The 24,342-nt window shown below is 46.8% G+C and overlaps 1 pseudogene; it reads left to right on the top strand.

Moving 5' to 3' along the window:
* The first annotated feature begins 22,303 nt into the window (after positions 1-22,303).
* Positions 22,304-23,691, top strand: LOC103078881 (protein FAM161A pseudogene; annotated as a pseudogene).
* Positions 23,692-24,342: the final 651 nt, after the last annotated feature.

Raw genomic sequence — 24,342 nt, 5'->3', positions numbered from 1 at the left:
GAGAACTGAATGAGTTAATACATGTAAAGCACCTAGAACAGCCCTGGTTGCAGTAAACACTCTGTCATCACCACCACCATCATCAACATTATTACTATTATTACAACTACTACTGTTACTGCTTTGGATATAAGATTGAGATGCCCGTTGACATCCAATTGTATCTGGCCCAAGTGCTCCCAACTCTCCTGGGACAAAGTGGTGAGATAATAACAGACATGAAAAGGTCTTAGAAACTCTTTGTTTACCCTGCTGTCTTCCCCTCTGAGCTCCGAGACCGTGACTAACTCGCCTTGGTCCCAGGGCTTGACTCCAGGCGGTTCAGAGCAGGGGCCCAGGGTGCCCATGGAGGGAATAAAGAATCAAAGGAACAGAGCCTCTCTTGCTGGCCACAGGTAAGGGAACATTAATGAGATTATTTCAGCAAGGGTCCTGGATCTAGTCAATTCAGGAGCTGCATTCATTGCCCACAAGACAGCTCCAGGGTTTTTAGAGTTTGTCTGCCTCAGAGTTGAAAGGTCTTTCTGAGAATGAAGTGCCGTGCAGGGGCTTTGCAGATCTGTGATAAGGCAGCTCTCAGAGCCTGTGGTAACCTGACCCGGCCCAGGGTTTGGCAGCGCTGTCTGGGTTTTCCTCACCAGTGAGTGAGGACAGAAAGCCAGCCCAGGTAGGCACGCCAGCTCCTGGCTCCTCTCAGACACGGGCCAAAGGTGGAGATAATGACCCTCTGCTGAAAGCAGCTTAATCCCCGGAAAAACCGAGTCCTCTGTCAGTGGGAGTATCAATAGTTATAACCTTTTGCAAAGGCAAACTGACAATATCCAGTGCCTTCCTGACCCATATTGGAGCCTGAGGCCAGAGGAAAATGTGCATCTCTGATAAATATGTTTTTCTGTAATTGTTTTCATGGTTAATTTCTTTCCAGAAGTAGATTTTGAAAATATTAGTGATGAGTTTGCTTCCGCTAAAGCCAGGAAAGTAAAATTGATACAAATTCAGTCTTGGATATAAATATTTAAACATAAAATAATGCTGTTTGTTTAATATGCCTAGTTTTCAGTATTTTTTCCAACTATTTACTTCAGTATTCTGGAAAAAAGCCATCCCACTCCTGGGCATGTATCAGGAGAACACTACAATTCGAAAAGTTACATGCAGCCCTATGTTCATAGCAGCATTATTAACAATAGCCAAGACATGCAAGAAACCTAAATGTCCATCGACAGATGAATGGATAAAGATGTGGTACATATATACAATGGAATACCATTCAGCCACAAAAAAGAATGAAATAATGTCATTTGCAGCAACACGTATGGACCGAGAGATTATCATACTAAGTCAGCAAAAGACAAATACCATATGACATCACCTATATGTGGAATCTAAAATATGACACAAATGAACTTATCTACGAAACAGAAACTGACTCACAGACATAGAGAACCGACTTGTGGTTGCCAAGGGGGAGGGGGTGGGGGAGGGATGGATTGGGAGTTTGGGATTAGCAGATGAAAACTATTATATATAGAATGGATAAATAACAAGGTCCTACTGTATAGCACAAGGAACTATATTTAATAACCTGTGATAAACCATAATGGAAAAGAACATGAAAAAGAATGCATTTACATGTATAACAATCACTTTACTGCACAGCAGAAATTAACACAACATAGTAAATCAACAACATAGTAAATCAACAACATAGTAAATCAACTATACTTCAGTAAAGTAAATTTTTAAAATATTCTGGAAAAAAATGACCATTAAAGAATACATAAAATTCTGTATATAGAGGCATACCTCTTCTTTGGCCACAGGCTCCAATATAGTTAGTTCAGTATGGCACTGCCAGATCCTGTCTGTAAAATTGATATTTTGTTCATCATGATCTGTTTTTAGCATTAATTTGGATTTTTAGAACTACTGCATTAAAATATGATTTATCTTGGTTACTGAGTTCTTTTTGGTGTCCTCTTAAACTTTGTGCCTGAGTTGAGTGGCTTGATTGCCTCACCCTAGTCCCAGCCTGGGTAGAGCCTAATCCTGCAACACCACCTCCAGGACCTGAAACTACAGGAAATCTCACCGCAGGGCACAAAGATGTGCATTCAGTGGTGTTTGCGGTAACACTGGGGAACCAGCCCCAAAGCCCCTCCCAGACGACTGCTTCAATCCGTGATGGTCCATCATAGGATGGCATATTCTACAGCTGTTAAAAGAATATGATTGCTTTGACTTTTGTGGAACAGAAAAACATCTAAGAACTATTAAGATAAAAACTTACAAAACAGTATCTACAATAAAGCTAATATTTCTATTTGCACTGTTTGAAATGTTTTGTGTGCATTAGCTTAATTAATGTCACGGCCTTCCTACAAGGTTATAGATGAAGAAACGGGCCCAGAGAAGTTAAGTAATTTTCCTAGGGACATACAGCAAGGGAACAACAGAGTCAGGTTTTTTGAATGCAGTCTGCCCCCAGAGTCCCAGATTTTAACCACTAAGTTAAATCAAATCTCATTTGATTTCGGAGTCTACGTACAGATAATGTAGAAAAACATCATGGACCCAAACAGAAAACTGTTACTACTGGTTATTTCAGATAGAGGTGAAAGGATAGGATACTTGAGCTTTGAACCTTATATAGTTTGATAAAGTGTGAATTCTTAACAATGAGTATGTGTTATTTTTATAATAAGAAATAAGAAAAAATATTAAGTACTTATTGTGTCTTATGCTGGACACTTTCAATCCACTGTCTCATTTAACGCTTGCAATCGTCCTGTTATTATTCCATTCTACAGATGAGAAAACTGATATTGGAAAAGGTGAAGTGATCTCACTAAGCTTGCAGAGCTCCAGAGCGATGGAGCCAGGATCCAGCCTTGAATCCCCAAAGCAGGATTACACTGAACGTATTGCTTTGTGACCTGCGTTTCTCCTCTAGCATATTTTTTCAAGGCTGCATGTCAGTGCTTTGCAGAAACCACAGCACATTTTCGAATCAATCCCCTATTGTTGGGCATTTAGGTTACCAACAGGGACTCACTCTTTGCAGCGACGGGGGCTGGGGAGGCCACTCGGGCGGGGGGCGGAGGCGTGGCGACGTGAAGGGACGAGGGCTTGGCTTCGTCCCACAGCTCAATACCGTTTTCTCGGTGGCCCCTTCCCCGGATTCCAAGCTTTGGGAGGAATCACCGTGCGAGGAGGGCCCTCACCCCCGCTTTCGTCCCGCCTCCCGGTCCCTGGAGGGTCCTCCGGTGCCTGTTGCCGCGGGCGGCACCATCTGCGCCGCGCAGGTGTGCCCGGCCCCCTGCCCAACCTGGGGGCTGCGAACACTGGGCCGATTGTGGGCCCCCGCGAGCCCGGCGGGCAGCTGCGCCCGGGCTGCCATCTGTGTGCGCCGGGCCGCCGGGAGAGGCCGGGGGCGGCGCGCGGAGGGGCCGCCGGGACGCGCCCTCGCCGGGCCCCATTCAAGCGTTGCCAAGGCCTAATTGATGAGAAATGGTCCCGAGCAGGTGCGAACCTGTCTCCGGAGGCGGCGGGGCGGAGGGCCGGGGCCCGGGGAGGGGCGGCTGCTTAGTGGGGGCGCAGCTGTCGAAGGTCATTACCGTGGCGGTCTCCCCCGGGTGTTCCAGCCTGGGGGCGGGGTGCGGCTGGAGAGAGAGCGCAGCAGGGGGAAAGGTGGTGGGCTCGGGGGCGGGGAGCAGAACCGCAACTGCTTTGTCGCACCCAGTCTCCTCCTTAGCTCTGTGACCTCGCTCGTTGTAGGAGACCGAAGCCAGGTGGGACCAGCCTCGCGCCCAACGACACCCAGCAAGTGGTAGCTCCCCAGGGACTCCTAGTCCAGTGCTGTCCACAAGGGACCCTCAGTGATGTTGAGTGACCCCCTCCACTTCCATTTTTATTGCTACACCAGGTATGTCTCGGACACGCTGAAGCATGGTTTTGAAATTCCATCCTATTTTAAGTAGCTATTGACTGCATCAACCCTTTGAACCACCCAGCACATGCAACCCCCATCCCAACCCCCATGCCCCACCCCCCAGCCAAATGCCAATCAAGGTACAATCAAATTGGGCTTTTCCTAAGATGCTTATGGGACTGATTTGTACATTTATAGTTACTTAGGGCCCTGCAGACAGGGTGGCCAGTAATGTGGTCAAGTGTCCAATTGGATGGTTATCCTCTCCTGTATAGGAGGTGAGCCTCTGCTTCCCATCAGCTGCTTGCTCCTTGGTCCCTGGGACTCAGAGGAGAGCTCATTTAGATGTAATTTCCAAAGGCCCTCCTTAGCAGTGCAACTGGCCTGGCCAATAAGGGGGTCCTTCTGGTCCCATCCCCCACCTCTCTGACACCTCCTCACTCAGCTGCCCCAAAGCCAGTTGATTGGAACCCACATTCTCAGCGTCAGACACTCTGCCAAGTTTTCACCTGCAGTAGCATTACCCTGCGGCAGCCAGAGAGATCTTTTCAAAATCAGAGCTTGTTTCTTGTGGCTGAAAGCCCTCCATTAATTTCCTATTGAACAAGAATATGATTTTGATCCCTGCCATGGCCTACGGGCCCAAGTGGTCTTACTCCAGGACACCTCTCTGCCCTCATTTCTTACTCTGTTTCCCTCTATGAGCTGATCCTGCAGTGTTGGGGCAGCATTCCACAATAAAGTGCCTACTATGTGCCAGGCACTGCTCTAGGCTCTTGGGAAACAGCAATGAGCAAAACAAACACACACACCATTTTCCCCTGTATTACCTGGCCCAAGTTACTTACCTTTTCCATACCTCAGTTTTCTCAACTGTAAAATGGGATGATAATAAAAATTCCTTCCTTGCAGAGTTGCTGTGAGGATTAACCTGGGCTTAGAAACCCCCTGGTACAAAGCTAGAGTTTCCTACCTGTGAGTTCTAATAAGTTGAGTGTGTATTAAGAAAAAAACAGAAGAGGCATGTCAACCCCCTTCATGGATATGAATTTTAAAAAATAAATCCATTTGAAGAAAAAATATTAAGTGAATAGTAAAACATTAATTAAGTGGTTTGTGGACATGAAAATCTTCACAGAAGCTGAAAATATGATTGAAGTTTGGACAACTCTGCTGTGTTGGAGAAAAACCTGTCTCCCGAGCATTTGCTTTCAGAGGCTTCACCAGTGGGTGATGGATGGACGTGCTGAGATCAAGCCGAACCTGAAGCAGAGTGGTAATGGTGGGATTTCAGTCCTGAGTAGGTGGGCTTTCCTTTTCAGCCTGTTCTCCTAAGGCCATGGCTGGTGAGGATATTGGTGAGGACTAGCCTGTAGTAGGTTGAGTAGTGAATCCCCCAAAAGATATGTCCAAATCCTAACCATGGTACCTATGAATGTGATCTTATTTGGGATAAAGGTCTTTGCAGGTATAGTTCCTGTAAAGAACTCAAGATGAGGTCATCCTGGATTAGGTTTGGCCCTAAATCCAAAGACAGGTGACCTTATAAGAGGCAGAACAGAAGACACACAGAGACTCAGGGAAGGGCAGGTGAAGACAGAGGCAGAGATTGGAGGGCTGCTGCCCAAAGCCAGTGCATGCCGGGAGCCACCGGAAGCTGGAAGAGGCAAGGAAGGACTCTCCCCTAGAGTCTTTGGACCAAGTGTGGACCTGCCAACTCCTTGATTTCAGATTTCTGGCTTCCAAGACTGTGGCTGAATAAATTTCTATTGTTTTAAGCCACCAAGTTTGTGGCAATTTGTTACAGTGACCCTAGGAAACAAATACACGCCTCATCACACACAAAAAAGCCCCATTTGCTTTCTCTCTCTCTTTGGAACTCTGGCCTGGCCAGGACTCTGTGGGGCTTAGAGAGGGGAAGCTCAGAACATGGACCCCCTTGGAGGTAGATTTCCAGTGAAGTTAATGAAGCTTACACTTCGGGGCCCGTCACTCACCTGGGCACCTTCTAAAACCCTGGGAAGAACCCTAACACCGTGTTCATGGAGCCACATTTTTGTGAAATCTGCAAAAGTATGCTATTTTAGCTACTACCCCTTAAGACCACCTTGTTGGGGCAGCATGCTAGTGGTGTGGCCAAAGGGAAGTTTGGTTGGGATTGCATTCAGTTGGCCCCATGAGATATTTTATGTGGCTCACAGATATCTTTGTGCTTGTTTAAGTCATTGCTTGTCCACCAGGTGTGAGAATGGCTTCCCAGAAAAATCCTCTCGCTCACGGTGGCCCCGGAGACATCGTCACAACACAAGGATGGATGGCATTGACAAACTGGTTGATGAGAGTCATCAGTTAGAGGGTATTTGAGGTTAGTCACTGTGCTTGGAAAACTTGAAATGCCTTGAAATGTTTTAACTCATGTAGGAAAGAAACTTGATAGTGTTTTCCCCAAATTTGACAACCATCCTACAAAGGTATGTGTCATGGGCTGAGTTATGTCCTCCCCAAATTCCTGTGTTAAAGTTCTAACCCCCCAGTACCTCAGAATGTGACTGTATTTGGAGATAGGGTCTTTAAGGAGGTAATTAAGTTAAAATGTAGTCATTAGGGTGGGTCCTAATCCAATATGACTGGTGTCCTTATAAGAGATGGAGGTTAGGACACTGACAGGCACAGAGGAAGACCATGTGCAGATACAGGCAGAAGACGGCCATCTGCAAGGCAAGGAGAGAGGCCTCAGAAGAAACCAGCCCTGCCGACACCTTGATCTCAGACTTCCAGCCTTCAGAGCTGCGAGAAAATTAATTTCTGTTGTTTAAGCCACCTAGTCTCTGCTACTTTGTTATGACAGCCCTAGAAAATTAACCCAGTATGTGACATTACCGATCACGGATTACCAAGCCAAAAGAAACTTTTGTAAAAACTGTCAATTGATTTTTTTTTTTTTTTTTTCTGATCAACTTTTCTGGAGGAAAGGATGTTACCTTTCTTTTCTCTCTGTAGAAAGTGCTATTTATAAGACGAGATGATCAAGAGGTCTGTGGTCAAAAAGGGGAAAATAGGGGTCAAAAAGGGGAAATAGTGATCAACTTTTTCTCCTACATGAGCTTGAATATTTCAAGTTTTCTTGTGAAGTGACTAATATTAATGGTCACTGATTGATAACTCTCAAAAATATTGATTTTTTCCCCCCTGGATTTTGTGGTTTGTGTCAGCTTTTTAAAAAGTAATTGTCATTTCTTTTTTTCTAAATATATTTTTTAACATCTTTATTGGGGTATAATTGCTTTACAATGGTGTGTTAGTTTCTGCTTTATAACAAAGTGAATCAGTTATACATATACATATGTTCCCATATCTCTTCCCTCTTGCGTCTCCCTCCCTCTCTAAATATTTTCTTGTTCAAGATTTTGTATTAGTAATTTTGTCCTCTCCTTAAAGAGGGCCCCTCAGATAGTATAAGTTTCAGGCACAAGACTTTATCTGTCCCAACCCCTCCCCTCCCCATTCAGCCCCAGTGGGTCAATATTTTGGGGGACCTTCACCCCTCAGAGGGGCCCTTTTAGCCTTCAACTGCTCCAAGTCTCTCCCATTTGGGCCCTGCTTTCCCGGGAGGTGAGTGCTGAGTGCAGAAGGGAAAGATGTATAATGGATGAGATTCCAAGCATGGCTGGGCTAGAGGTCAATTAATTATTAAATATAGACCCGGTGGGGAGAAATTTCATTATGGGGTCATTTAATTAAGTGGCGGGCCAGAGGGACATCCCAAGATGGGATTTCAAAGACTCTTATATTTTCTGAGTTTGGTTCTGGACCAAGTCTGAGTGTGTGAAGAAAAAGGGAATGGCTCTTAAACCTGGAACATTTGTGTGAATCCATCCTCCCCTACACACCCCCTCCCCTCATTTCCTCTCTTCCTTTCATCTGTCCTTCCTTTTTTTTTGTCCTCCTCCCTCCCTCCCTCCCAGCTTTTCCTTCCTTCACTAGTTTGATTGTATTTATTGAGCATCTGCCATGAGCCATTGTTCTAAACATCGGGGATATGGTGGTGAAAAAACAGCTTCATTGTATTGGGGGAGACGAATAGTAACCAAGTAAAGGAATCAATAAACAGAAAGACATCCCATAGGTGAGCCAAGCTGGAAAGCAGGGTGATGGGAGAGCATCTGGTTAGGCTTGTCAAGGAGGTCCCTCTGAGGAGTCACTATCTGAGCTGAGTCCTGAAGCATGACAAGGAAATGGTGAGGTGACGATTGGGCAATAGAACGCTTCAGGCATAAGGAACAGGAAGTGCAAAGGCCCTCAAGTAGGACAAGCTGGTGTGCTCCAGGAACAGCCAGGACCCTGGAGTAGCTGGAACAGAGTGTGTGTGGGAAAGCCAGGGAAGGTATGAGCTTCAAGAGTGGGCAGGGGCCTAATAGATAATTGATGGACAAGGATTTTTTTTTTTTCAATAGGCGCTGGGGTAAACTCTCTACCACTCACTGTCTTAGGGCACTTTTCAGCTGTATGTGATAGAAATCCAACTCAAGTTATCTTATTAGAAACAGGAGACTTTACTGGATCATCTACCTAAAAAAAAAAACACACACACACACAGGGGAAAGTGGGTTTCAGGCATGGCTGAATCCAGTAGCCCAGAAGATGATGATATAATGAATTTTTGATTCTTTGTCTCTCTGTCAGCTGTTTTCCCCATGTCATGGCAAAGGTGGCTTCCAGCAGTTCCACGTTTTAATCCCCAAGCTTAGAAACCTCAGAAGAAACAGAACACCTCTTCCTAAAAATTTCTGTCTAATATCCTGGGTTAAAATTTTATGAAATGGCGTGGGTCAATTGGCCATTGCTCAACCAATCATTGTGGCCAGGAGTGTAGAATACTCTGATTGGCCAGGACTTGGCGAGAGATGCATCCTCATAGACTAGAAGCAGGGGAGGGATGGATTTCCCAGATGATAACTGGGGTTCTAGAGCCAGAAGAAGGAATGGATTCTGGGCAGACATAACCAACAGAGGTCCACTACACTTCTTAGTCAGTCGCTTTTTCTCTGCCGGCAAAAGTTTGTTGCTTTGAAGAATCCATCAGGGGGAATTATCCCATCTTGACAATGGGCATGCGTGAGCTATGAGCATTGACATAAATCCTGATCACATGGGATTAGCAGGCAGGAGTTTTGCGTCAGAAAGGCAGCATGGAAAAACTAGGAAGCGCTCCGGCCCTGGGGCCCAGCAAAACGGAATTCAAGGTGAAGAGCTTTGAAAAGGACAAAGGGGGAAATTGCATGTGAACAAGAGGGAAAAACCCACCAAAAAAGAACCTTGAATTTTGGTGTACCAAACAGTGGAAACTCAAAATGTAAAAAGTGATAAAAAAATGGGTAAAGCAAAAATGTTCTGGTGGGAGGGTAGTCTGATACAGCCTTTCTAAAGAGCTGACAGGTGCTGCCGAGTCCAGTTGGGTATATGCAAAAATATAGGACCCAGGCATTCTTCTCCCAGGTATCAATCCAAGGCAAATTCTCACGAAGGTCGTTAAAGGACATCATTCCAGCATTAGTGGTGGTGGTGAGGAGAGATTACCTGGGCGTTCATTACCAGGGAAGTAGATGGATAAAAGGTGGAGGCACTCTTGGAGTTCTGAGCAATGGACGAGGCATGTGCACTACACTGTGAATGGATTCTAAGAAGCTAGTCCTAGTGTGCAGTGCAAGAATTAAGAGGTACACAGCACTTACCATTTACAGAAGGTAAAATCATATAAGTACCCAAAATACTACAATTAGTTTATGAGCACATGCAAACCAAAGGTACATCGTGAACTTTAATCAGAAGTGGATTAAAGTGGAATTTTAGCAAATGAGTGTCAAATAGCTGTGATTTTTGTAAATGCCAGTTTTCTTGCATAATGATTATTGGAAAATTCAAAAAGAGAGAGCTCCGAAGCTTCCAGTATATGGCTGGTCTCTTCCACCTTGTCTATTCAGTGATGCATCATGTGCTGGGGAAGGACAGGCAACCTGGCAGAGGATGCTTCTCGTGTGCTACTTTTCCAAGCAAGTTCTAGAAGCTGGCGTTTCAATGCACCCTGGCATTGTTGCAAGTCAGACCATCCCTGAAGTCCACCCGGATACTCCAAGAAGGACATTCGTCAGTTCTGCCAGTCTGGAGAGTGTGGGCTCTGTCCAGGCTTCCGTGGGTCCAGTGGGGCTTTGTTTCCAGTCCTGTACTTTCTAAATTACAAAACCAATACATATTCATCATGAAAAACAAGCAAACACCCTTATCTTACCGCGTGCGGGTAGTGACTATTGATGGCTTAGTGTTCACTTCCAAAATAATTCTCTGAGTAATTTTACTTTTTATAACTAAGGAGATCATACCCTGTGTGTCTGTCAGGATCCTGCAGGAAACAGATGGCACATTCAGTCTGGGTCATAGAGGGGAGTGCAATGAATGAAATATTTACAAAGGTGTGGGGGGCAGGGAAAGCCATGTAGAACGATGCTGTGCACCTGGGGTACCAGCCGTGGGGAGCCTTTACCTCTCCAGGCCAGAAGGGATGCAGGGAGGAAGCAGCCACCAGAACCATGATGTGATGTGTGGAGAGAGTCTGTAATGCCTGGCAGGGAGCAAAAGGGGATAAAGACCCTGCCCTCACTCTGCTTCTGTGCTTTCATCTCCTGCTGGGGCTTCCCTCTGGTTGAACCCAGAGGAAGCCAGGGGAGAGGGGAGCTCCCGGATTCACCCCCAAGGGTCATCCTCCATGGGTAGCACGTGAGAAGCATCCTGCAGGGGCAACAAAGGAGGCCCACATGACCTGCCTCCACAGACCTCCTCCTTCTGTCAGCTTGCATGGGAGGGGGCCATGGGCTCTGCAATTTCTCAGCAAGACCCCCTCCTCCCCTCCCCTACACACCCACTGCTCACCTTTATCTGCCTCGAGACCATCAAAACTAATCTTTGACTCCCATCTCCATCAGTCACCCCAGGAAGCCCAGACCCTGATCACCCTCTCTTCCCAGGACCCTCATCCCCACGTGACTTTGTAGACGAGGCAGATCCCTGACCCCTTCCTGTTTTATTTTTCCTCATAGCACTTGTCCCCATCTGCCGTATTCTTTCTTTGACTTAGTTTTTTGTTTGTCTCCCTCAACTCGAGCACATATTTTTGTCCTCTTTGCTCCCCATTATATCCCAAATATTTAGCACAGTGCCTGACAAGTGCCTCAAGAAATAGCAAAGCATCCAAGCACTTCTGCGTCTTTTAAATTGGCACAGAGTATTTCATCATACTGGGAGAACTATGGTACATGTAGCCACTCCCTTAAAAAGCAGCTTTTAGGTAAGTTCCAGTTTTTCCCCAGGACTGACAATACAGCAGGAAACACCCCTCCCATTGCAGTTTGCCTCACACTTGTGTGACAATTTCTGAAGCATAGCATCAGAGAGGTTGTGCTTTGGGGCAGATGCTGTGCAGTTTTGAGTTCACAAAGAAAAAGAACTGGGCTTTTCTTGGTGCTTAGTACTGTTTCGAGGCAGAGACAGAATTCTCCATCCACTGAGTATCCAGCACTTACTCAGGGGAGGACAGAGCTGTATCTAGTCCAGGCTTTGTCCTTGATGAGCTTGGAGTCTAGTTGAGAGCGTAGGGCATTCCCAGGGCATTATCTTCCCTTCTGAGCAGGCTCCCAGACAGCCAGGACTGCGGGGATTCAGAGAGGGTAGGAGTTCTGGGGGTTGGGGACATCGGGAGAAGTCTCTGGTGAAAGGGCCACTAATGAGCTTCATTAATCAATTCAACAATAATTTACTGAGCATCTACTATGTGCCAGGTACCATTCTAAGCACTTGGGAAAACAGTGTCAAAAGAGTTAGAAATGGCTTTTGTTCTCACGGAAGGGACAGTCTACTGAAGGGAGGGAAGTACTCACCAAGTAAAGAAATACTCGGTGAGAAATCAACAGAGGGGAAGTTATGAAGGAAATAGAATGGGATGATGTCATGGTAACTGATGGGGTAGGCTGGCTGTGTAGACTGGGATGCTCAGGAAGTCTTTCAGGATGTGGCATTGGAGCAAAGATATGAATGACAGGGAGTGAGCCATGGCAAGGAAAGTCTGAGGACAGAGCATTCCTGGGTGAGGAAGGGCATCCTCTATGGTTGTGAGGTAGGACTCGGTTTGCAGTGATTAGGGAGCAGACCAGAGCTCACGTGGCTGGAGCAGAGGCCCCCAGGGAACCAATCATGCAGGGCTTGGAAGTCATTGCCAGGAAGTTGGATTTTATTCTAAATGCAATAATTAGTCACTGGTGGATTTGAGGTAAGGTAGGGAGCTGACCTGATTTCTTTTTAAAAAGATCTTTCTGGCTGCTGTATGGGGACTGGCTTAAAACAGGGGGCAAGAATAGAAGCAAGAAGACCGATGAGGTGGCAACTGCAGTAATTTAGAGATGATGGTGGTTTGGACCAGAGTGATGGCTATGGAGGTGCTGGGAATTGGATGGGTTTGGGAAATAAGCTTTATTAAGATGGAAAGGATGAGAGAAGAAAAGGATAAACTTGCGACTGTGGGATTCAGAATGGGTTGGATGTTGGGGCCATCCACAGATTTGGGGATGTAGGCAAAAGAGGGTGAAATCAGTTTGCTTTGGCTCCGCCCTGAGTTGAGAAGCGTTGTCTACAGCTTCCCAAATCTTTTCCTACATGAGCATCTTCACCCAGACTTATCTTCCAACAAAGCCTTGAGAGGTTGAGTCTGGACAGAGAGCTCCCTTGAGCCTCTTTTTGGATTTTGAAGATGGTTCACCAAGTTGCTTCTGAGGGTGAAACTGACAAGGTCAGGTGCACAAATGCTGTAAATAATAGAAGAGACACATCTGGAATGACAGGCATAACCAGACCAGAAAATCCTTATTTCTAACAAGATACATTAAGTATCTGTTTTTCGTCTCTACCCCAAAGATGTGCACAGCTGTCTGGCATTTGTGCATGGGCTCAGGCTGCTTAACTCCCACTTTCCTGAGGTCAGGCCTCTTTGGTGAACTTGGATGTTTGTGCCACTGCTGCCAGCAGCTTAGATCTGTCCAGCCAGTAAGAGACTTCTGGTGGGAAGAAGGGGAGTTTCATTGAGGGGACATTGGAAGGGGTGTCTGATTGATCTGGGTTCAAAGGCAAACCTAGGATCCAATGCGATCTGATGGGGGACAGTAAGCTTCCTTTCTCCAGCAAGCAGAGGAAGTGGGGTGAAGTTGGCAGAGGTGGAGTTCTGGGTGGGCAATAACTGGAAGGAGAGAAAGGCATTTTTTACTTGTTTGTTGGGTTTTGGTTTTGGTGGTAGGAACAATAAGAAGTCAAAAATGAAATTATTTTCAGTGATGGCTACTTCTGGTTGACTTGACTATCCAACAGCCATTCCCCCTTCGTTTTTACTCAGATACCCTGATTTTTTTCCCAGGCACAGGGTCCAGTCCCAGAGGGTGAGTCAATTGATCCAAGCCAATCACAGCAACTCAGTCTTCCTTGGACAGTTGGACTAGGTGTGGACATGTGACCCAGGGTGTGTCACTGGCTATATAATGAAAGATTTTCCAGAGAGAGAGAGACAGACAGACAGACAGAGAGGGAGGGAGGGAAGGAGAGAGATTTGTTTCACTTTGGAATGATGAGTGTGATGCTCGGAGCTATGGCAATCATATTATAACCAGGAGGGGAAACCCTGGAGAATCACAGAGGCACAGATTCAAAGTGCTGCCATTGTTGAACTGTTGAACAAACTCTGAAACCATTTAGGCTCTGAAACTTCCATTTAGACCAGAGTTTCTCAACCTCAGTGCTCAATACCCATTTTGGAGCAGATAATTCTTTGTTGTGGAGAGCTGTCCTGTGCCTTATAGAATGTTTAGCAGCATTCCTGGTCTCCATCAAGTAGATGCCAGTAGCACCCACATCTCCATCATGACAATAAAAAAAAGTCTGATTGAGCATGACTGTTCCTGAAATCTTGTTAAAATTATATGTCTTGAGTACTTAAGCCATTGCTGATTGGGAATTTTGGTTCTTGCAGCCTAGACTGCAAATCAGACACAGTCCTTGTTTTCATGTAGCACACAATCTGGTAGTGGAGACAGAATCATTCATTCATTCATGTTTTTGTTCATGTGTTTATTTATTTAGACAGATATTAACTGAGCATCAACTATGCTCCATGCACTGTTCTAGAGGCGGGGATATTGCAGGGAACAGAGCCACGTTTGACCTCTCAAGAATCTGACGTGAGGCAGATGATAAAAAAAGCATGAACAATTGGGCAAGTGGTGATATCAGCGATGAAGAAACAAAGTGGGGTGGAGATGTGGAATGCACCATGGAGGGGATGCTGCTTCATGTTTGTACTGACAGTCAGATGGATCTTCTGTGACAAGATGACATTTGAGTAACTCAGGAGAATGCAAGAGCCATTGACCAGGATGGGGAAAACTTTTGTGGGAGAAGCAAGTTTGGGAGCAGAAAACTATTTTTGGGGGACATGCTAATCCGAGATGTTCATTAGCTATCCAGAGGAGGTCAGAGGCTTCATAATGCTAGAAAAACTTTACCCTGCCCAGTAAAACTTCACCACGTGGACCCCAAAAAGCCCCACTGTCAAGATTTGTTTGGGAGATGCAAAGGCAAACGCCTATCTTGTGACGGCACTTTCAGTTTCAAATATATCATCTAAATGAATGTGAAAAAACCAAAACACTGGTCCTGCTGAGCGTGTGCTAGTGAGAAGACAAGTGAGATTTTTTCCATGTCCCTCCTCTCTGCTGCTCCCTCAAAATACTACATGAGGGGCTTCCCTGGTGGCACAGTGGTTGAGTCCACCTGCCGATGCAGGGGACACGGGTTCGTGCCCCGGTCTGGGAGGATCCCACATGCCGCGGAGCGGCTGGGCCCGTGAGCCACGGCCGCTGAGCCTGCGCGTCCGGAGCCTGTGCTCCGCAATGGGAGAGGCCACAACAGTGAGAGGCCCGCGTACCACACACACACACACACACAAAGCAAACTTCATGAAAGGCTGTATTTGACAAAGCTGTCAAATAAAAGCATTACAAAACAAACAAACAAAACAAAAAACTTTTCCCCTCTGTCTAAAATGCTGTTCCTTCAAATTATTCAGTAGGGTTCAGCTTCAGTGTGACCTATTCAGGGAGATCCCTCCATCTCGTCCCCGCCTCTGCCCCATCCCAGGTCTCCACTTTACACTCAGAGACCCTTAGTCTCCTTAGAGCCTGTGCCACAGTTGAAATTAAACAGCGAAGTTTGCGATGATCTGTTTCTTTCTCAGTTCCCTTCCCAGACTACCAGCTCCATCAGGCCAAGAACGGTGTCTGTTTATATCATCACTCTATCGCCAAGGTTTTATATATTGTAGGTATTCAGGCTTATGAAATTAATGAATGACTACATTTTTCTATTCATTCATTTACTCACCTAGCAGACACTATCAGCCCACCCACCTTCCACCTGTGTCCATTTGGTCTTTATTCAGTGCACCCCAGAATGACTTTCCAGGTGCCAACACCTGCATTCTTTGCCCGAGGGCTTTCACGAGCCACTATGATGAGTTCTGCCCTGCAGGTGGTAGGTAGGAGGTACCCAGGAATTAACGCCCCCTCCTCTCCTGGGAGCAACCCTCAACTAATGACTGATTGGAGTTTGGGAATTACTCCAGTTTGCTCACTCCCTGGGGGAGGGTAACTAAAGTGCGTGTTCTCCATGGTTACCCCAAGCATCCTAATGCCCACCATGGAAACCTGCTTGATACCACCCACCATGGGGTCTGTCTTCCTTCCCGTGTCACTTGCCCACTCCCTTAGTGGTGTTTCCCATTCTTCCCAAATACTCTTCTCACACTTGAATCCCTGTCTCAGTGTCTGCTTCTGTGGAGACCCAACCAAAGACACTCAGAGATTCCAAGCACCAACTTGGGGCCAGAGCTGGCTCTGGTCTCCAGGAACAGAATGACCGGGTCCTGTCAAAATGACCGTTTCCTCTGATCGGAATGGACCACAGACCATGAACAAGCACATCAGTAGATCAACAAGAAAGTCATCAGATAATGCTTATGCCACAAAGGGTTAAACAGAACCATGATTTAGAAAGTGCCTGAAGGGGGAAGTCTGTCTTAGTCCCGGTGGTCAAGCAAGGTTTTTCCAAGATGACATCTGGGGTAGAGCTGGAGAATGAGGAGAAGCCAGCCACGGGAAGCTCTGAAGGAAAGGTGTTCTGGGCATAGAACACGACTAATGCAAAGGCTGGGGTTGGCATGGGAAGGGGAGAAGGGAAGGATGGGCACGTTGGAGGAGCAGAAAGGAGTGAGTATGATGGGGCCCACGATCAAGCAAAAGAGGTAAGAAATGAGGTCAGTGAGGTTGCAGTGGCCAGAATGAATGCACGAATGAATGAATGAATGAGCAGATGACCTAGAGCTAGAGAAATTGGAGAGGAGGCCTTCTGGGGCAGATCTATCCAGCCCCTGAAGGGAGAGGGGAAGTCCCCTGTCTAGGACGGTGGCAGGAACCGTCAGAAATGTTGCAGCTGGACCAGAAATGCTGCTTATTACTTTAATAACCACTTGGAGGTCGGGAGGCGAAGGAAGGGAGCCAGACAAGGTAAGGAGGGAGGGAGGGGGCGCCCAACTGCAGGGCCTCGGAATCTGACAGCATCTGTCACCAGGAAATCACATGTAATTACCCCAAGGGATAAAAATCCTGTTGGGGAAGCACTTAGGGCCGAGCAGAGGGGTGAGTGGGACGGACGTCTGGCCTGTCATGGTCCGCTTCCTTGTAGGCGGGGGAGAGGCTGCTCCCCTGGGATGGAGACTCCCTGGAGGCTCCTGCAGCCCTGTGTGCTGGGGGCTCGCCGCTCCCAGAGGCAGGGGGTGGATCTCAGGAAGCACCACTTGTTGAATGAAGCTATTGTGGCTTTGTGGGGAAGCCAGCTCACTCCCAGGTTGCTGGGCCTGAACGCCCACCACTGGAGCCCCGCCTTTGGACTTGAACTCCCTACCAGAGTCCTGATGAATACACACCCATGATACCCAGAAGAGCTAACTAAACACATTGGCACCTGCTAAAACCTTTATCCAGATGCTTGGTCAGTTGCCAGTGGAACCCATGAGGGGAGGGGACACAGGACAGGTATATTTCGATATGTCAAAGGCAGGTAACTAGTGGTGCCACAAACTTGTTGTAAGAGGAAAAATGTGATTCAAACGGACTTAAACAAATAAGGAATGTATTGGTACTTGGAGGGTATTTTTTTATTGTGGTAAAGTACACATAACATAAATTTAACCTTTTTAATGATTTTTAAAGTGTACAGTTCAGTGGCTTTCAGTACCCTTTCACAGTGTTGTGCAACCATCACCACTATTTATTTCCAGAACCTTTTTATCATTCCAAAGAGAAACTCTGTACCCATTCAACAATAGTTTCCCATTCCCCCAAGAATGTATTGAGTTTTATAACTAAAAATCCCGGGGAGGGGGTGCTGGCTTCAGGCACAGCAAGTGCCCAAATGACTTCAGTCTCCATGCTGCCTCCCCTGGGTTGATTCTGAGATGGAATTTCCCTTTGGGAAGTCAAGCTCAAGTCTGACACCCTCACGATGCCAAATCCCGAGACAGAGAGAAACAAATTCCTCTGACAGGTGCTCAAGCAAAAGCCACAGGATTCACTTGTATTGGCCTGTCTAGCTTGGCTGAAGTCATGTTGCTATGAATTGAATATTTGTGCCCTGCTTATTTGTATGTTAAAGCCCTGGTCCCCAATGTGATGTTATTAGGAGGTGGGGCCTTTGGGGAGGTAATTAGGTCATGAGGGTGGAGCCCTCATGGATGGGATTAGTGCTCTTATAAGAAGAGACACGAGAGAGCTTGCTTCCTCTCTTACTGTTCTCTGCCGTGTGAGGATATGATGAGAAGACAGCTGTCAGCAAACTAGGAAGAGGGCTCGTACTAGACACTGGATCTGTTGGCACCTTGATCTTGGACTTCCCTACTTCCACAGCTGTGACAAATAAATGCTTGTTGTTTCAGCCACCCTGTCTATGGCGTCTTGTTATAGTAGCCCGAGCAGACTAAGACACATGTGATCGCCCTGAAACAATCACTGTGGCCAGGAGCACTGATTGCTTGGTTGGCTTGTGGACTTCCAGTGGGGGAGAAGGTGGCTTCCCGGAGGAAAATCAGGGTTATGTTATTCGGGGAAAGCACGCTGGTCGGCAAAAATAATAGATGCTCGCTACACCCTGTGCATCGAGCCATCTTTCTGGCCTGAGCAGATGACTCAAGCCAGGGCAGTGAGTGCCATCCCAGGATTCTTGCTGCATGAATATGAACTCAGGTTGCTAAGCTAACTGAAAGCCCAAAACCACTCGAGGCCACCAGACCAAGAGGGCCACCTGGGTCTGAAGCCAACGCAAAGGAAAACAAAGCTGAGGGACGGAGAGGGGCTGGTCCTGACAACACAAGTAAGTCCCTGGGCCCAGCCAAGCTTAAAGCCAGTTCTCCTTCTGGATGTTATAGTTACATGAGCCAACAAATCTGCTTTTTTGGCTTAAGCCAGTTTGAAGTCTTATATTTTTGTCACTTGTTATCCAAAGACGATTAATGCTAGTTCATGACCACAAATCATTTAAGAAGCATGAAGTTAGATGATTTTTAAACTCCCCTCCAGCCAAACATTCTAAAAAACTTCCTTTCCAAAATTTGACAACAAAGAACTTTATGCGATCTGGGATAGCTTGTCAAGCCAGTGAAATTTTCCTATAGTCACCAACTCACTGTTCACCTTTGGCTGCCCCTCTTTTCCCTCCTCCTGGTCTGTCCTGCTGCCCCACCCTAGGGATGGAGGATTGGGAGTGCTGGGGGATGACAGTGGTGGTCACAGCTGGAGACTCTGATAAGGTGACATTTGAGCAAAGCCAGGAAAAGGTGAGGGAGGGAGCCATGTGGGATTCTGGAGGACGAGTATTCCAGGGAGAAAAAACAGCAAGTGCAAAGGTCCTGAGGCAAGCATGAGCCCGCTGTGTTCAAGAAGCCTGGTGTGGATGGAGGAGAGAGAATGAGGGGGTAGAGTGGTACAAGGTGAGTTCAGAGAGAAAATGAGGGAGAGGGCAGACTGTGTGGGAAGCTGGATATTATTTTTAATATTAACATGATGTTCAGGGTTCTGTTTTTGGTCTCACAAATTTTTTTCTATCTTTATTGGAATATAATTGACATATAACATTGTGTAAGTTTAAGGTGTACAATCTGATGATTTGATCACGTATATGTTGTGACATGCTTACCAAAATAAGGTTAATTAACACATCTTTCATCCTACGTAATTCCCATTTTGTTGTTGTTTTATGGTGAGAACGTTCACGCTCTACTCTCTCAGCAGCTTTCAAGGATGCAATACACTGGTGCTGACCCCAGTCCCCATGTTGTAACCTTCACACACATTCTCCATCACACACTCACACACCCAAACTCCCACAGGCCCACATACACCCTTCAGACCTGCACCCACATTGACCTATGGACACTTAAGCACACACACTCCCACATGCACACGCACATCCTTTGCCTGGACACACATACTCCAACACACTCACCCACATTCTGACATGCACTCATGCACACAAGCACACACACCTGATCGCAAACATGCATGTGCACTCACATGTGCTCATTTCTACTCACATCTACACGCTCACCAGCAACAGCCTACCCACACACGTCTCCACTCACAGACAGCCCTGATCCCCCTCACGCCTGCCTGACACTCCCGTACACATCTCCCTGCTGACCGCTCACACTGTCACTCACAGGCATCCTGCACAGATGCAAACACACCAACAGTCTCCTTCTTGTCCCCTCGCCACCATCTCCCCCTACCTCTCATTTTTCACTCATTGGGATTCATCAATCATGGGGTCAAGACAGACCTTTGAAAATCATCTGCTGTTACATTATTTCAGGGAAAGCTGGGGGCAGGGGAAGTTTATTAAATTTGGAAGGGTTTCTTCTCTGGGGAAAACTCTGAAAAAGAAAGGAAAAAAAGAACCCTCGACTGATGATGGAAAGCCGAGCTCAGAGCGGGGGATTACGGGGATCAGACCAGATCATCTCAGTGCTTTCATTAACCCCAGAGTTTATTTTTTCCCTCTCCTTCTTGACAAGTTCACGGGAGACTGACAGCCACAGCCGACAGCTGCCAACCTGGCCTCTCGAAGCAGAGTCCCTGGTGAAGCCCCCTAGGGGCTGTGGCTGGGGGAGACCTGGGTTCTTGTCAGCTCTGCCAGTGTAGTGGTTGAACAGTGTCCCTCCAAATACATGTCCACCCGGAACCTCAGGATGTGATCCAATTTAGAAATAGAGTCTTTACGGATGTGATTATTTAAGGATCTCGAGATAAACTCAGCCTGGAGCCACGTGAAGACAGAGGCAGAGCTTGGAGGGATGCAGCTACAAGCCAAGGAACGCTGGGGCCCCCAGAAGCTCAAGAGGCAAGGAGGATCCTCCCCGAGAGCCTTTGGAGGGAGCACAGCCCCTGCCGACACCTTGATTTCATATTCTGGCCTCCAGAACTGTGAGAGAATAAATTTCTTTGTTTTATGCCACCAAGTCTCTGATTTGTTCCAGCAGCCGAAGGACACTGTATAGACTTTAACTGATCTCATGGTTTGATCAAGTCCCTCGCTCTGCTGGTCCTCAATTAGCTCATCTGTAAAGTGGGATGCCCTTGAACTCGATCTATTCAACAAATGTGTGTTGGGCATCTCTTACGTGCCCGGCATTGGATATATTGCAGGAAGCCAAATAGACAGGAACCCCTGCCCCCATGAAGCTGACATCCCAGAGGGTGGGAGGAAGGTAACATACGTGATAATAAGTAAAATACTGTGTATGTCAGGACGTGCAAAATCCTCTGGGAAAACATAAAGTGAGGAAGGGGAGCAGAAGCGCTGGTGGAAGGTGGGGGTCGCTATTGTCAAGAAAGGCCTTACCGGGGCTTCCCTGGTGGTGCAGTGGTTGAGAGTCCGCCTGCTGATGCAGGGGACAAGGGTTCGTGCCCCGGTCCGGGAAGATCCCACGTGCTGCGGAGTGGCTGGGCCCGTGAGCCATGGCCCCTGGGCCTGCGCGTCCGGAGGCTGCGCTCCGCAACGGGAGAGGCCACAACAGTGAGAGGCCCGTGTACCGCTAAAAAAAAAAAAAAAAGAAAGGCCTTACTGAGAAGCTGACATTTGAGCCAGGATAGGAAGGAGATAAACTGTGTTCCAGACGGAAGGCATAGTAAATGCAAAGGCCCTGGGGCAGGAGCAAGCCCTCTGTGCTCAAGAAACAGTAGTGAGGGTAGAACAGAGTGAAAGAAAGGGAAAGTGGCTAAATGGTTTCTAAGTCCCCTTCCAGGGCTAGATTTCTAGAAACCTTTGCTTCTATCTGGCTGATATAGCCAAACCTGGAATGTGTATGTCATGGGAAATTCACACAAATTACAGGGAATTTGTAAGTTTGGCTTCTCTCAGGGAGGTAGGACTGGCAAGAGTGCACAGGGCTCTTTCTTGTAGCCTGCACAAAACTTGATTCCAACATCTGGGCAGTAATAGGGAGGAGGACAGAAGGTCAGCCTAAAAGGTGACGTCTATGGCTGGACCAGACCTCAGGCTGGATCATCCAGTGAGCGGGGATCCTCTCTTGCTCTTTTGTCCCCAAAGGTAATTCTCCTCTCTGGCTTCTTTCCCTTCCAAGTCACATTTAAGGATGGAAAGTACTTAATTCTCCTGGACCCCAGAGCACACTGAGAATCCCTTGTATAAAGACAAGGATGCTGACTTTGGCCTCAAGCGGGCCTGGGGCCAAATCCCCAACCAGGATGACTGTGGTTCAGCATTCAGCTCCCCTACTTGCTGGGTACATGACCCTGGGTATTTAACCTCTCTGTACCTCAGTTTCCTTTTCTGCTAATGGGATAGTGATGGTTGCAACCTCCTGTCCAGGGTTGTTGTGAGGCTTAACTAGGGCTCCGTGCTGTTAGCCTGAATTACTATTCCTGCCTTTGTTGTTGTTGAGCCCTCTCTAGTGGTCATCCTCTGGTAGCGAGGGGGTGTGAGGGAGGACAACCAGAGCGCATGAGACATGCTCCCAGCTCTCAGGCCCTTTGAATCAGACATGCGGCATCACAGAGAGATGGTCACCTGCTCCTGACTCTAGGGACGTAGGGTGGGGGAGGGCAGGCACTGGGGCAGTCCAGGAGTGGCGTTGGGGGTGGTCAACCCTCCCAAGGGTGCGGGTCTGACCTGATGGGTTATTTAAATATATTTACATCAAGAATGTATTAGCTAATGACCTATGCTAAGGAGCTCATCAACAACATGTGGACAAACTTCTCTGTTGAAGATTATATTCAGTTTGAAGATGCTGACTTGCCAGCACTTGAAAAGAAAAAAAGAAGCCAAAAGAATGGGTGCCAAAGATTACAGTACCTGAGCCTTTTCAAATGATGATTAGAGAGCAGAAGGAAAGAGAACATGAAATCTAAATCAGATATTAAAATGGCACGCAAACTGCTCAAAAAATAAGAAGAATCAGAGTGTAAGAAAAACTTCCGAGCCAGCCCAGTTCCTGCGTTCGTCTTTCTCCCCCTTTATCATGATACGAAGGAGAAAAACTAAGAAGCTCTTTTGGCCTTGCAAAAGCCGTTTAAGTTTATTGCAAGGGAGGAACAGAAGCAAGCAATCTGGGAAAAGCAGCTGAAAGCCTTTTTTAAGTCTAAAAAGAAAACAAACCGATCTAAAGCCAGACCTATACCTCGATCTACTTACGGTTCAACCATCAATGGCAAGTTAACAGAAGAGCTCTGTAGAAACGTTAGGACACAGCAGAGAACCCAAGACTTTTTACAGAATTCCTCCCCTCTGCCTTGTAGTCCAGCTCGCACAAGTTATGCTACAAGGAAGCCCAAGTGTCCTGAACAGGCTGAAAAGTCCAAGTGTAAACACAAGGTTAGGTGCCAGGCTGCTGATTCTGAAGACCGTCCTGAGAGATATCAGAAACGTCACTCAGAACAGAAGCGTCCAAAACCCCTGACAGTCTGTGAACCATCTGACCTTCCTGCAGCCTCACACGCATCCACTAAAAGACAGAAATTCTTGGCAGATATTGAAGCAGATGAAGAAAATTTAAGAGAAACACGTTGGCCTTATCTGTCTCCAAGGTGAAGGTCACCCGTAAGAGTACAATTGCAAAGCCTGTGCCTTGTAGCTTCAGCCCTCCCATGCCCACGGTGTCCTCCAGGGGAAGAGAACAAGCCACAAGAAAGAGTGAAAAGGAAAGGATGAGAGACTACCGACGAGAACTAGAAGAAAGAGAAGAAAAATTAAAAAACAGGCCGCTGCCATTTGAGAGAGTTGCTCAGAAAAATGCAAGAATGGCAGCAGAAAAGCATTATTCTAATACCTTAAAAGCGCTTCCTAGCGCAGATATTCCTATATCTGACGAGTTTGTTTCAGAGAAAGGCCAAAGTGGAAAAATATTTGAGTACCTCAGCAATCAAAAGATGAAAAGTTTCACTGAAGATAAAGAAAGCTTTAATGAAGAAGAAACAATAGAAGAGAGAGAGAATGGGGAAGAAAATTATCTTACTGATACCAACAGCCAAGATTCTTGCAAGGAAACAGGTGAAGCCGATGAAGAGAGTGGAGAAGAGAATTGTGTTGACGAATTAAACTGAATCAGTCAGCAGGGTCTCCTCTCTGTGCCCCTGCTGTTGTTGGCATCATCGGGGGTCAGGAGCTGCACTTGTGGTGTTAAGGACATCTATGGGAATCCGTCTGATACGTGCAGGTCTCTTGAGCAAAGTCCTCATGTAGCCTGAAAAGGCCGAATCCAGCTGATGGGTGGTTTGGTCAGTTGGAGTCAGGCTTTGTCTTTTCAGTTTTTAAAATCACTACCTATGGTCTGTTTGCAACTTTGATCTTACTCCTATTTTTTTTTTTTTTTCGTTTTTGCGGTACGCGGGCCTCTCACTGTTGTGGCCTCTCCCGTTGCGGAGCACAGGCTCCGGACGCGCAGGCTCAGCGGCCGTGGCTCACGGGCCCAGCCGCTCTGCGGCATGTGGGATCTTCCCGGACCGGGGCACGAACCCGTGTCCCCTGCATCGGGAGGTGGACTCTCAACCACTGCGCCACCAGGGGAGCCCCCTTACTTCTATTTTTAAAAAGTGTTTGAGAATCACAGCTCTCACAAACTGATTAGGTATAAAAATATACATTATTTCATCATTTTGGGTGGAAAAAATTGAGAGCAGAGGGGAGTATTGGCCTTTGGTGAATTGTTTGAAAAAAACGTTCTGGAAAGCATGAATCAATAAATATTTTTAAAC

The sequence above is a fragment of the Lipotes vexillifer genome, unplaced genomic scaffold, assembly GCF_000442215.2.
Source record: "Lipotes vexillifer unplaced genomic scaffold, Lipotes_vexillifer_v1.1 scaffold565, whole genome shotgun sequence".
NCBI classification, from domain to species: Eukaryota; Metazoa; Chordata; class Mammalia; order Artiodactyla; family Lipotidae; genus Lipotes; species Lipotes vexillifer.
The sequence above is the reverse complement of the archived record's forward strand: the minus strand, read 5'-3'. Positions and strand labels throughout refer to the sequence as shown.